General features: G+C 37.2%; 1 protein-coding gene across 1 annotated transcript in view; it reads right to left on the bottom strand.

Annotated features, from left to right (window-relative positions):
- pkd1a (polycystic kidney disease 1a) overlaps nt 1–15,000 on the bottom strand; it is a 98,650-nt gene that overhangs the window by 80,308 nt on the left and 3,342 nt on the right. The window lies entirely within an intron of this gene.

The following is a 15,000-nucleotide window of genomic DNA, read 5'->3' as shown; positions in this document are numbered from 1 at the left end:
AATCTGTTTTCTGTCTAAATTCATTTTAAAGTGTAGTTTATAAGTTCATGTTTCATCACTCATGATGCAAAGTACAAGCAATCAGAATAATGGACCAATCATCATCAGTCTTCCTGATTAACACACCAATCAGTAAAACAGATAATGTGTAAGCTGTGTTAGCAGACATGGGCACAACGGAGTGTGTGTGTGTATGTGTATGAACTGTTCCCAGAAGGAAACATCTGTCCATTCCAGACAGACTGTGTAAGAGAGAAGGAGGCGTTTTCCTCAACTGACCATCGATGCTGTTGAAAAGCCTCTGCTAAAGTCGTTATTGTGCCAGATCCTCCTTAGTTGCTCACTAACAGAAGGAGATCTTACGCATCATCACGTTATGCAACATGTAAGTGTGTGTGTGTACGCAACTATGGTAATAAAACTGAACGTTATCAGTGCATACGGAAAGTAAAGTGTTGCGCTGTGCTCATCTGAGTGTATTTTCAGAATCAGACATAGTGTTGTGTAAGGGTCTCGGAAAATTTATTTACTGGGTGGTGAGGGCGCAGTGGATAAGACACATGCCTGTGGTGTGAGAGACCCGGGTTCGAATCCACTGTGAGACACCAATGTGTCCCTGAGCAAGACACTTAACCCCTAGTTGCTCCAGAGGCGTGCGACCTCTGAAATATAGCAATTGTAAGTCGCTTTGGATAAAAGCGTCAGCTAAATGAATAAATGTAAATGTAAATGTAAATTTAAGCAACTGGAATGGAAAGAAATACCTTCAGAGTCACGAGATGATGGCCAGGTAACAGTTGAGAAATCAGAGGAAAAACTTCTGCCTTAAAGGGTTAGTTATAATGAAAATTATCCCATAATTTACTCAGCTTTAAGCTATCCTAGACCTATATGACTATCTTCTTCCAGACGAACACAGTCAGTTATATTAAAGTCCCCTGTAGTCAATAGTTTTATCCCTTAAAACTCATCTTTAATCACCAAAATGAAACATTTCAACTTTTTTTCTTGTAAAAAATTACTTCATGCCTTAAAATATCTTGAATGTAACTATACGCGGTATAGTTACATAGTATACGCGGTTCTATGAATATGCAAATGAGCCCCGACTCCACTCACTCACACCAGCTCAGAGATCCACTCGTTGACGATCACACGTTGATCTGATTGGTTACAAGGTAGTGTGTGACGTCAGAAACACCAGCGATTTCAAACCGTGTTTTTGAGACTGTCTTTGGTTCACTTCAGTTTTAAGGAGAAAATACTCTGTAATGGTGTTGACTTATGAATTTGTACCTGGTTTGTCTTAAAGCATATTAAAAACTCCACATAGACATAAAAATAAAACAGCTTTATAATGGCGTTGAATAAAAAAAAATGTAACTAAAAAAAGTGCATCCATCAATCATAAAAGTAATACATTAAGGCCCGTTCACACCAAGCACGATAACTATAAAGATAACGATAAAGATGTAGTTCTAAAAATCGTTCTCCATATTAAAGAATAACAGAGTTCACACCACAACTATAACGATAAAGATATGAGGAACGATATTGTTGGGATCACTTTCAGAACGATTTTTTCCCAGCTGTCGAACGATAAAACACTGACAGCCAATCAGAATCCATTATAATTTAAAGGTCTCGCGCATTTAAAATGGCGTACAATGACATTACAGAGAAGTTAATCGTCGAGGTACAAAAAAATCCTCCACTCTTTGACAAGTCAAACCCCCTTTTCGAGGACACGTTAACAAAGATGGATATATGGAAGCAATCGGTCGTATCCTGGGAATAAATGGTGAGAAGTATTAGCGATGAAATATTATGCAGTTTAGCATAGTGTAACAAAATTACCTCAGGTAGGCTATCCGGCGAGTTTTGAAAACATTGCTGAAGTTGCAGTGAAAAGGGCTTTGCCTATACATAAAGTTGTTGACTAGGCGATGTTTTTATCCCATCATTGACTTCGTCAGCTAAATTCACTGTTTGATTAGATCGATTACACTAGACTTGCTAGATTCACTGTTTAGATGCGCTCGGGACATAGCATGCTGGCTGAGGACATCTGCTGGCAAAGAACAGCAAAAACATATTCAATGACATGTTGTAAACAACAATTATAATAACATTCGGATTCTCCCAACTCCTCTCGTCTTTTAAGGTTATCGTGTACCCAAAAGCGCCTGTTTTTCTTTTGATATTTTTTGTAACATAAAGCAGCAGCAGGTCATCCATTTTCGCTACTTTGAAACCCCAGCGCGGTCGTGCGCGTGCTTACAATAAAAAGACCATTATCGGTTGTTGGTGTGGACGCATATATAGTTATCTTTATCGTTATCTTTATAGTTATCGTGCTTGGTGTGAACGGGCCTTTAGTCTCCAATGGGTTAATAAAGGCTTTCTGAAGCAAAGCGATGGGTTTTTGTATGAAAAATATCCAAAATTTAAAACCTTATAAACTATAATCACTGGATTCCGGTAACGGCCATACGCACGCTCACGGGAGAGTCGAGTTCAGACTGAAGGGTGACCTCTGACCCCACGTACGACATAGGAGGATAAAAAAAATTTCAAAACCTCGGAAAAAAGCTGTTAAGTGACTGAACGCCAGTGGGCGGGGCCTATGATGCGATTGTGTAAAACTATACCTCAATGTCTTTCTCAGAAGGCATTCATATGCAAATGTTTTTGCCCATGTGCATCACAGATCCCGCAATATCTATCACTTTTAGTGTCGCGTCAAAAGCTATAAGAACACATTATAATGACGGACGCTGTCTACACTGGATACAGTAGACAGATGTGTGTTCAGTTTCTGACACTCAACACACTTGAGTCTGTCGACAACAGGACAAATGGAAGAGTGAAAGAGCGTTTGCTGTGACGCGTCCAACTTAAACAGCTGTTTAATCTGGACGCGTCACAGCAAACGCTCTTTCACTCTTCCATTTGTCCTGTTGTCGACAGACTCAAGTGTTTGTCCGGAGCATTTTCTTTTGTAAGCGAGGCACAGTGTAATGGAGAGTTCGAGACGAAACTTATGTTGACAGATGAAGCAGCAACTGTACTAAATCTGACCGCAGCTGCATCACAAACTAGAAATAATGATTTCATAATGCTTTGTCTGTAAATGACGGTTTTATATGGATAAAGTTCACAAGCAATAGCAAGTGGGCATTGATACTGTTTCCAACGCAATGACGTTAGCCAATCATAACTGTGGCTACTGACAAGCCCCTTAAAAATCTGATCATTTCAGACAGAGGGTGGAAAAAAAAACTTTTTTAACATTATAAGTGAAACTCAAGGAACATATTAAAAAAAATCCATGGCAAGACCCCTTTCACATGCTGGAAAAACAAGCAGTTAAAAAAGGTCATGTATTAAACTCATAAATATGGAAATGAAAACGCTAATCCAGGGTTTGCAGTTGTGCAGGATTAATCTTTAAATCTCTGCTTTGGAGATTTCTCTCTTTATTTGTTTGTGGTTCCTTCATTTATTTATACGGTTTATTGATTGCAGAAGCGGTTGATTTCCACACAGGCTTCAGTGTTTCTGAGTGCCTGATTGCTGGAAAAGTGAACGGCAGGACGGCCGCTCCAATATGAAGTAGCTCTCACATGTGGGTCACATTTTCCATTCAGCATTTGAAAGGCTTGATTTAACGTCCAGATTCACTTCAACGGTCAAGAACGGATTGTGGCTGTGCTGTTTTGTGCGGGACGGAGAGGAGGGAACGCTGACAACACACTTACTTCATAACTACAGCTGAAAGAAACGCTCAAGAGTAACCAAACGACACCAAAACGTATCAGGGCATTTCCATGTTTGTTCTGAAATATACCATGGTGTTCTTTACAGCACTATATGAATGCTATGTTAATCACTTTTACGATTTATGGTTCAAAGTACATGTTCAGGTCACATTTCATCTTAAAATCAAAAGGGATATATTATACAAAGAAAACATACTATTCATCTTATTTAAGGATTTATTAATAAGGGTTCAAATGTTCAAATATTTTTTTAGAAATAAGAAATAAAATAATTTCTATTGACATTTTCATTATAATTAAAAGAATAGTTAATCTAAACAAAATGATTTGTTTAATTTTAAATAATGTATATATTATTAAAAAAATATTTTAGTGAGTGTTGTTTAATGCTTGTTTTTCTTGTAAATAGTAAAAATGACAAAAAAACAATTAAAAATAATTATTAAAAATTTGGGATTTTTTTTTCAACTTTGCAATAAATGTCACAGAACAAAAAAAACACATCTTAATAGACTTGATTGGCTTTACAGTGTAAAAAAGTGATCAGTTGAATTAGTTCCGCTAATTGAATTGAATCCGCGTTCACAAGGCCAGTGACGCTGCTGACGTAAGACGCTGCTGACGTGTTATCTGGTGCGTCCGTGTATTCGGGCTCAAATAAATATGTCTGGTTAAAAAAAAATGCAAGTCTTCCCCTGTGTCGAAATCCTTAGACATGTTTGCAAAGATTGTTTTGTTTACAGCGTGCGTCTCCCTCAGACTGTAAACGAAGCTCGGGCGCACCAGATAACACGTCAGCTCGTCTTACGTCAGCGGACTCATGAACGCGGATTGACAACAGAACCGGAAGAGAATACAATGCTGAATAAAGTCGTCGTTTTTGTTATTTTTGGAACAAAATGTATTTTCGATGCTTCAAAAAATTCTAACTAACCCACTGAGGTCACATGGACTACTTTGATGATGTCTTTATTGCCTTTCTGGACAAGGACAGTATACCGCACATAGATTTTCAATGGAAGGACAAAAAGCTCTCGGACTGAATCTAAAATATCTTAAACTGTGTTCCGAAGATGAACGGAGGTCTTACGGGCTTGGAACGACATGAGGGTGAGTCATTAAGGACATTATTTTCATTTTTGGGTGAACTAACCCTTTAAGTTATATTCTAATTTACATTCCTGCAGAAAAAAAGTGTATTACCGCGAAAATCTTGCCTATAAATAGTGTTGCGCGCCTTCTTATCAAATTCAAATGATCAACCTCTCCTCTATTTTGCTTGGGAACTAGACGCGCCGCGTCTCATTGAAAATGAATGACGCTCTCGCCGGCGGCGGTGTGAACGCACAGTAACCCTAACCCTAACTTAAGCCTAAAAAAATTATTAAGGTGGCTAAATGTTATAAACTTCATGCGTGATTGAAAAAATTAAGTTATGTGGAGCTGTCAAGTTCACATAACTTATTTTTTTCAATTACCCGTGAAGTTTATTTACTTAATTTTAAGGCAACGGGTTTCCTCACTTTTTTAAGTTAAAGGTGCTCTAAGCGATGTCACACGTTTTTTAAGCCAAAATTTTTTTTGTCACATACAGCAAACATCTCCTCACTATCCGCTAGCTGCCTGTCGACTGAACACACTGTAAAAAAACATGGTGTCTGTAGACAGCCCAGACTCCACAAACGGCAACAAAAACGAACTGTAGCAACCCGCGCCAAAAAACATAACAAATGGTGTTCCAGCCAATAACCGACAGGAAGGATTTGGGGGTGGGGTTAGTGCTCGTACACGTGAAGGGGGTGTGGTGGAGAGAGAAGCATGAAGAGGGAAGTTTGAATTATATTCTCTTTAAGTTTGACATGGCCGTCACACCGCCAAAGAGACGACGTTCCGATGAACAAACAGCAAAGAGGGAAAAGTCCCGAATTTACATCGGAGAAGCATTCGAAAGGTGGCAAATACTCCGGACCTTCCAATCCGACAACAAGGTAGCTCTGTTTTTGCTGTACAGGTGGGTAAATAAATTTTTAGGACGTACATGTTCACCTAACCAACATAAGGATTTAATTAACCAGAACTTTGCAGTCAGCGCTAACTTTGGTGAATACAACATATAGGTTTCTAGCAGCTAGCGATCAATCTCTATTGTAAATGATCAAGCAAACTCACAGTAGGGCGACAGTTTGAGTGAATGATTGTTTACCCAAACTGTTTGTTATGAATTTGAATGTTCATTTATAGGCTATTGACAACTTTGACTAAATGTCTTTACGACGGAGCCGTTGTTTATGCTCACTGGGAAACGCAAAGCTAAAGTTATCTTGTTATTATTGCGTCCTGGTATGGGCACGGAAGGGAGGGGGAGGAGACGGGATGAGGACGAGGGAGGGTCTTCGTTTTGTTTGACAATACTTCGAACCTCAACAAGAAGTGACGTCACCCGACATCGCTTAGAGCACCTTTAAGTCCACTGATCACTTTTTACAGTGAAGGCAAAATACCCAATATTTACATCATATTTCAATAAACTAAAACAAGATGTTATCGACACCTCTAAACTTCAAATCAAACATTCCTTCCCGTTTTAAAGAGTTCCTGTGCGTTCACAATCCCATTAGTCACTGGAAGATCCAACTATGACATCATGCTTCTAAAAATAGAATTCTAATGAAGTCATAGAGAAGACGCTCATGCATGTGACCATAATCCATCCTGATTCACGGCCAGCAAGAGGGAGGAAATGGGGTATTGTTACAAATCCATATTCACAACAACATCAGCTATTCAGAGCCAAAATAAAGTTATCAGAACTGCAGCGCATGAATAGACGCAAGGAAAAACGTGTTTCTTTGAGAACGCAGCTCTAGTTACCTCCTCCTCTGTAACATAAAGCACCAGTGTGCGGCCTGAACATGACCATATAAATCTGACCTCTTTGGTTTATATTAGCTGAAGTTAGGCTCCTGTGTGCAGCTCCGCGCCAGAGCCCGGGCCCCTCGGCGGAGCTGCGCGAGGGAGTCAGAGAGAGACATATGGTTCTGTTTTACTCTACCAGGCGCGCTGATTTCACCTTATAAGGGCCGAAGGGCCGCCTGGTGCCACTTCTACTAGAGGAGAGAGAGGGAATGAAACAGACAGAAAGAAAGATGGCAAAACTGCCATTCCACAGCTGGACAAAGGCCATTTTCATGTAAGACATTAGTTCTCCCTAAAGTTCTGCCTGTAGCATTTTCTTCACACTTGACAAACATTGTTTGTTGACTATAGACATAAGTTGCATTCAGAATGGAAGACATGCATAGAGCACAGTATATAAAGTATACAATTTGTAAAAAATTACTAACTTTTCAAATTGTAGAATGAAACACTGGGATCACATTACCTACCAAGTGACAAGTTTTTATGCAAGTAAAAAAAAAAAAAAACATCTATAAAATCATAACAAACTTCATGGTTTGCGTGCCAAAATTGCATACTGTGCACAGTAAATACAGCCGAAATAGTATGAGCAATATGGTAGTATGCTAATCCAATGGCTTCGTTCTGAAAGGAATACTACCAAACTGTGCCTGTACACAGCCTACTTAAAAATAGTATACAATACATTTTGTGCACTCTGTCTTAAATTTTGCAAATACAACCAATAGCGAAATAATATGCTTTAAGCCAAACCATGTGTAAATTCATATGTCGACACCATTGCTGAGTATTTTCCACTTAAAACTGCAGTGAACCAAAGACAGTCTCAAAAACACGGTTTGAAATCGCTGGTGTTTCTGACGTCACAAACTACCTTGTAACCAATCAGATCAACGTGTGATCGTCAACGAGTGGATCTCTGAGCTGGTGTGAGTGAGTGGAGGCGGGGCTCATTTGCATATTCATAGAACCGCGTATACTAAATGAGGCAAGGGTGTAGAGTGACATTTAAGATATTATAAGACACAAAGAATTTTTTTTCAAGGAAAAAAACGTTTATGTCATTTTGGTGATCAAAAAAAACAACAACGTAATTACGAAAAACTGTTTCTGATTTATGCATCACACTGGAAGTAGTGGACGGTCAAGTTTTGCACATTGCATTTGTGGGAAATATTGCACTTCAGTAAACGTAACATTAAATATGAATACTATAAATAATGAAACTTTACTAGAAACAGTAAACATAGCCATGCGATGCAAGATGAAAGGACTGGAGCCGTGGACTGAGGCGATGAGGATGACAACAAAGACTGACCATCACCATCATCATGAAGCAGAGGAGAGCCGTAATCCCCACAGCCAAGCCACAACTGGCTGTAACCACAGTTACACACCAACCCACTCAACAGCCGTCTGTCTGTTGTGGCAGTGTCGGGAAAAAAAGTAAGGGTGGGGGAGGAGGGGGAGAAAAAGGAAAGAATTTTATGGCGCGCTCTGTTTTGTTTACGTTCGAAATTACAGGAGGAGGGGCTGAATAATTCTTGCCAGCGCTCGTGTGTGTGTGTGTGTGTGTGTGTGTGTGTTTGTACGTGAGCGTGTCTTATTTTTTGAGTGAGTGTGTATATAAATAAGAGCCAAAATGAGCGTGTGTTTTTCTAAATATTGAGTCTGAGTGAGTGTGTTTATGCACTCGAGCACAACCGTACATGTGTGCGTTTGGTGCTGATAAGTACCAGATTGGTACCGTAACATCTCTGGGGCTTTTGTTGAACAATCGCCTACTGTGAGCTGCTCGTTCTGGCTTTATTCCTCAGCTGGGCTCTCTGCATCGGCCTGACCCGGGCAGAGCTACCTCATTCTGGGCTCAAGTGTGGCAGAGCGGGCCCCTATCCTCCTGGAAGTCCATCCCAGGAGACTGATTAACAGGGTACTTTCCGATTGCCGGGAAAAGAGGGGAGGAGGAGAGAGAAGCTCCCTTCCAACACCAAGTGAATTGCAGTGCTGCCTAGTACCTACATAGACAGTGGCGTTCACACAACTCGTTGCATTCAAAGTAGGGCTGCAACTAACGATCATTTTGATAACCCATTAGGTGGCCGACTATTTATTCGATTAATCGGTTAAAAAAAGACCAATTTTCCTTTTTTTCTCTTTTTATTGACAAATCACACTATTCCACGTCCTCCCCACTGCTGTCCTTCGAACAAACGTGCCAATTGAATACTATTAAAACATAATATCACGGTAAACCCTAACGCTCAGAATAATTATTGGTTTGAGTAGGGCAAAATTAAATTAAACAAATTAGTTCAATTAAATTAACTTTTATGAGTTTTTAGAACTTTTTCTTTTCAGAAAGGCACATTTTAAGTAATCTGAATTGTTTCATTGTTTATGAGTTTTATTAATTTAGACAAATTTAATTTAACTGAAACTGGGCTAGGATTTCTATTTCCCAGCATGCTTTGCCATGGCACTCGAAAGGAAGAGTAAATGGTCAATTACGTGTTATGTACGTTTTTTGTTCAAAATCAATGTTAAGTGGAAGGTTTACTAGTGTTTAATGCTTTGCTATGCTATTTTAGAAGAGTTTCTGTTGTTTTTTTATATTACATATTATCGTTATATTGTTATGTTATATGTTATATTATAGTACTCATTAACTCATAACAATTGTTATGTTATGCTAATGCTAATGCTATCAAAGCAAAGTATTACCAATTAGCAAGTTAGCATTTGTTAAATTAGCTAGTTTAAGTTAGCCAAGTTTCCTCTACTAAAAACATTTAAGTTGAGATTAAATATTAATTTTAAGTCAAATAAATGAATTATCTTACTCAGATGTTTCAAGTTAAGAGTAAAAGTGGTTAAAAGGTACAAAGAATAAAATATAAATATTCAAGTTCTGCTAACTTAAACTTACTGATTTTCTTAACTTAAAATTCTTACCTCAAAAAGAGTTTTGCCAACTTATTCAGGTTTACAGTGTATTGAATATATATCTATGCTATACATTATATGAGGTATAAAGTAAAAGGTAAAGTAAAAATCTCTACATTAAAAGTGAAGATACAAATAAAGATAATAAAGAAAACTCAGTGTTAACAGATTAGATGGATGTTTTGCAGGAAAACAAACATTCAATCTTACTGTCATTTCTTTATCCTGTAAATGTAAGAAATGTCTAACTTTTACATTCAATTACACGCTGTTATTCCTTTACAGTTACCTTCATAAAACACTTGAATTACATGTAGACTTAACTCTAAATTTAAACTGATTTTCTTTGTGCTGAATATTAATCGTCTCCCTCTCTAATGAGTCCCATCTGTTTTTTGTTGATATTTTTTGGTGATGAATAAATTAGAAGTATATATGAAGTGGCATTTCTCTCATCTCCCCATCTTAAATTGCTGGGGGTTTTTCACTCAGCTCATCGCAATTGGATTGCATTATTCTCAGTGGAGGAAACATACAATGCCGTCTTATATTTTGACAAATTGGGAGACAGAGTACGTTTTTAAGTTATTCAGGTTATAAAGACATTGTTTTGGAATAACCGCCAGTCCTTCACAGTAAAAAAAGCTCTTTTCCCGGGACATTCTGTTCATTTTTACTTTTTACTCCGCCGCTGCATGAGCTATCTGGCTCACAGCTGGATCTACAGGCGCACATACATATGACACGACAAACAACATCAAACCTGAAACATCTCAAAATGTTTGAAGAGACTAAACAGGACTGATTGATTTCATACACACAAACACACACACACATGGGGCAATGACTGCTATCATCCAATTACAGTGAAGAAAACTACATTTTCACCTTCTCAAAATTCTGTCATTGCTAATATAGTTTACAGAACTAGTCCTTTAAGAAAAGAGGAACAAAGGAGTGTGTGAGAGATCGCATGGAGAATATCACACCTATCAAAACAACACACACACGCCGACCACAGACCAGCTGCACACTGACTCACTGAATCATTTGTGGAGTGATATATTGACTCACTGAGCCAGAGAATCATTTGCTGCATAAGCCGCTGACTCACTGTTTGTAGAGCCAAATGACTCCGAATCAATGAAGCCCAACCACCACAAAGGCACCTCCTCAAACGTCTGTTTATATCCAAAAGTGACACCATACATTAGCAAAACTCCCTCCTTACCGGATGAATCTCACAAAGCCTGTCAAGAACACGTCCAAGCCATTATTCAGAAACAAGAAAGAAACAAAAAGTTTAATTTTGCATTAGCAAATGGAAGCCTGTTTTAGGACTATATTTTTTTTGCATTGTGACATTTTCATGACAACTAACACATTTCATTTAAAATTATCATTTACCTTAAAAGAAAATTACTGTACTAGTAATTCGCATTAGTGTAATATGGGAAATATCTATTATTTAAATTGTAAAATATTTATACAGAATAATAAATTGTTCCATACCATATTTGATAACAGTCATTTTAGTCATATAGTATCTAGTACATTATATGAATATAATATCATATATATATATATATATATATATATATATATATATATATATATATATATATATAATACAATACTAACATAAAAAATATAAAAATAATATGATATCATGAAAATATTAAAAGTGTAAAAATTACATGAATATAAATATTTTATATAATTGTAGTAATATATATAAAATGAATTACATAAATCTAAATATAATAATCATGTCAATTTGTACTATTTCTTTTCTTGAAGCAAAATGTCATTTATTTATTTCACATTCTATTTTATATTGAACATTTTATTTTTATTTTTTATTATTATTATTTTGAGGTGTAGATTTGCCATTTCATTCAATTTAATGGAAAAGCTACTTTTCTTCCTGTCTTGATATTAAAAAGTTCAATAAATATCAAATATCTTCAATGTTTAAAACACAAAGCTCTTCTCCAGTCCATCCAGACCATTTACTTAAACTAAATCATGACATCAAAGCTATGAGCTCATTAGCATATGACCACCGGTGCCCAACACCTATTCAGCGATTCCGCTATACATGTTAGCCAATCAACAGGAGTCATTTACATACAGTAGTCTTAAAGATACAGTAACAAACAAACAAAACAAAAAAACACCCTGTTTGGTGGAAAAAATTCATGAACTTCAGGGACAAATGTGAAATGTTACCAAACTGTCCAAGCAGCAGACCATCTCAACACAGTAGGCAAAAACATTTCAGCTCCAACTTGTTTTATATGGGTGTATTGCATAACGTGTTATCTGCTCTTATACGACCCCTTTAAATACTCACAGTAGGAGAAGCCCAGCTGTCTGGAGAAGAGAGGGAAAAGAGAGGGAAAGATCCAGACACAGGAAATAGAGGCTCAAGGATCTGGAGCAGAGAGGAAGTCATCGATTGGAGACAGAGGGAGATTGAGAAAGCCAGATTAATACACAGAAGGAGTGTGTTTATGCGTGTGAAGCGCTCATATAAGGATGTTTATATCTGCTGTGAGCTGTCAGTGAATGTTCTGCTGTGGAAATGATGACGTACGTACGTATGTGAAAGCTCAATGAAGTCCACAATCATTGCTCTTCGACAGTATCATTAACTAAAACTGAAACGATTCAAAAATTGTTTCGTTAATTGAAATGAAGCAGGAATAAAATAAGATAAGATGAAAAACTTTCACTTAAACGAGAAGTAGAAATGTTTCCTTGGCAACTAAAAAAGCTAAGTTTAGATTGAAGCACTAAAATGACAAACTAAAACTGATATAAAAATAAATAGAAATCAAAATTAGGGATGCATGATGTATCAGCCAGCATATCGATATCGGACGATATTTTTTTTAATGTCATCGTTATCAGCCCAATAAGAAAAATTAGGCAGAAATATTAAAGCAAATAAATAATGGATTAGTTCCTTCAGCTGAGACACTTCAGACGCGCACGGTTCAACATGAGGGTTTTAAATTGCTTGAAATATGATTGTAATCACTTCAAAAAGGAAAACATAGATAAGTGCGACATGTGCAGAACAAGTCTGTCATACAGGCTACATTAAATTATAATGAGAACATCATGATAATTGTGTGCTTGGTACATTTTGCAATCAGGCTCTCAAACATTATAAAAAAATGTGGTTTTAGATTTATCGGCCAATATATCGGTTATCAGCTTTCAGATATAAAGAATAATCGGTAATCAGTATCAGCCAAAATTTTCATATCGGTGCATCCCTAGCCATGTGTTAGTGTGTCTTCAAATAAATCTTACATTATAATTAAAAAAATAATAAATGACCCAGAAGAACATGTTTTGTGCCAATCCTGTTACATACCATCTCAGGTGAATGTCGAAAAAATGGCTTATAACATGACTAACCAATAAACTACACTAATCTACAAAAAATGATGGTCGACATTTTAGTACTTTGTGTCTAAGAAGAAAAAATATCATCAAAAGACCTCAACATAACATATGAAATGGGGATAACAGACGTGGACTACGAGCCACAAAAGTCTCGTTCTGATTTCATTGGGGTCTTTCAGCGAAGACTCTTAAAGCCAGCCCTGAACCAGTGGAAAAAGACAGGGACAAATTTATCAAGGACGCAAATACATGTACAGAAAACACACACGCACAGGGTTATCGAAGCCTTCACAGCGTGTTATTATTCTTCCATTCGGCCATTGTGCAGTAACTCAAGCAGGGTGGACTTGCTTGCCTCGGTGTTTGACGCTTTACAGCCTCGGGCTCTCAATGCCGGCGGAAAGAGATGTGAGAGTGATGCATGAGAGCGCGCATTTCTACTTGTATGGGAATGAACCGATAGAGAAATGCAGGAGTGAAGGAGGAGGAGGACAAATATCCCAAATATAACAACCAGACTAGCATTAGCGAGTTAATGATGAATCAGTTTTCTACGAAATAAACCACAGCCACGCTACAAATGACTTGCGTAACTAACTGTGTCTGGCACAAACCTTTAAACCTGTTGATTCTGTGTGTGCAGGAGTCAAACTCTAGGTGTGTGTTTTTCATGCGTTCTTGAAGCACGGTAACATGACAAATGTGGAATAAAAGGTTTAGTTCTCGATTTTTGTGTAGCGTTTTCTCAGTCAAACATCACTATAAGTCGCCCTAAAGTTTAACACTTATGGGTGAATGTGGATCTTTAATTTCCTGCGCACTTATTTTCAGCTAATAAAGATTTAAACCATCGGTAAAAAATGTAAAATATGTCTTCCCTGCCCGTCTTTATTACCGTGGGTGTCTGTGCTTCTGTGTACGGGTGATGTCATGGTGTGAGACTGTCATGGCAACAAAATAAACCTCCCACCGCTGCACCGCATATGGTCAGTGAGTTTTATCCCAGCCTGTAAAACACGTACACAGACATAAACTCATGATTTCTTGGCGAGATCGAACCATTTCTGAGAGCAGGAATTCAGTCTTTTTTCTTAGTCTCAGTCTCGGTAATATCTCCATTTTCAAGCTCAGACAGAAGAGCAAAAACCTGGGTCAAAAGAAGACACAAAAACTAACACTGATCGTTGAAGACCACTACAGACCACTGAAAAAGACTGAGGATGCACCTTTTTAATAACCTTTTTTTTCTAATACTGTAGAATTTCTCTGTATTCCTAACTGATTAAATGTAAGTTCTTACAGTATATCAACAAAATGCTAACTATAAATAACTTTAATTGTATATGTGTCAGGTATTTTATATGGTAAGTATCATAAAATATTTAAAATGTTGTCAATAAAACGAAATAAGTTTGAAAGACCACAACAAACCAGTAAAGACCTCTGTAGACCAATTTAAACCAACACAGACCAGACCTCTGAAATACACAAAGGATGCACCGATTTTATTTGATGTATATTGTATTATATTTAATTGTTTTCTCTATTTAACTAATTGATTATTAAATTGTTTAATATTAAGAACTATTAAAATAGTTCTTAATATTTGGGGGGGGGGGGGGACTTTTAGTTTAATTGTGCAAAATGTTTCAAACTTTTTGCATGTAAAATATTAGGCACATAAAATATATTTAAAACGAACTTTGAAAGAAAAACCGGAGCAGACCAACAAAAACCAATAGAGACCTCTACGGACCAATCAAGTCCTCCGTAGAACAACAAATGCTAAGCATTCGAAACATTTTTTTAAAACTTTAAAAGAAAAACCATTGAAAACCAACAAAAACCATTAAATACCACTACAAGCCAATCTGTAGACCAGCCCAGACTAGTAAAAAACCAATATCGACCAACACAAATCAGTGAAGACAAAGCG

The sequence above is a fragment of the Siphateles boraxobius genome, unplaced genomic scaffold, assembly GCF_051911475.1.
Source record: "Siphateles boraxobius isolate OS27281-9 unplaced genomic scaffold, OSU_SipBor_1 29, whole genome shotgun sequence".
NCBI lineage: Eukaryota > Metazoa > Chordata > Actinopteri > Cypriniformes > Leuciscidae > Siphateles > Siphateles boraxobius.
This window is presented reverse-complemented; position numbering and strand designations above follow the sequence as displayed.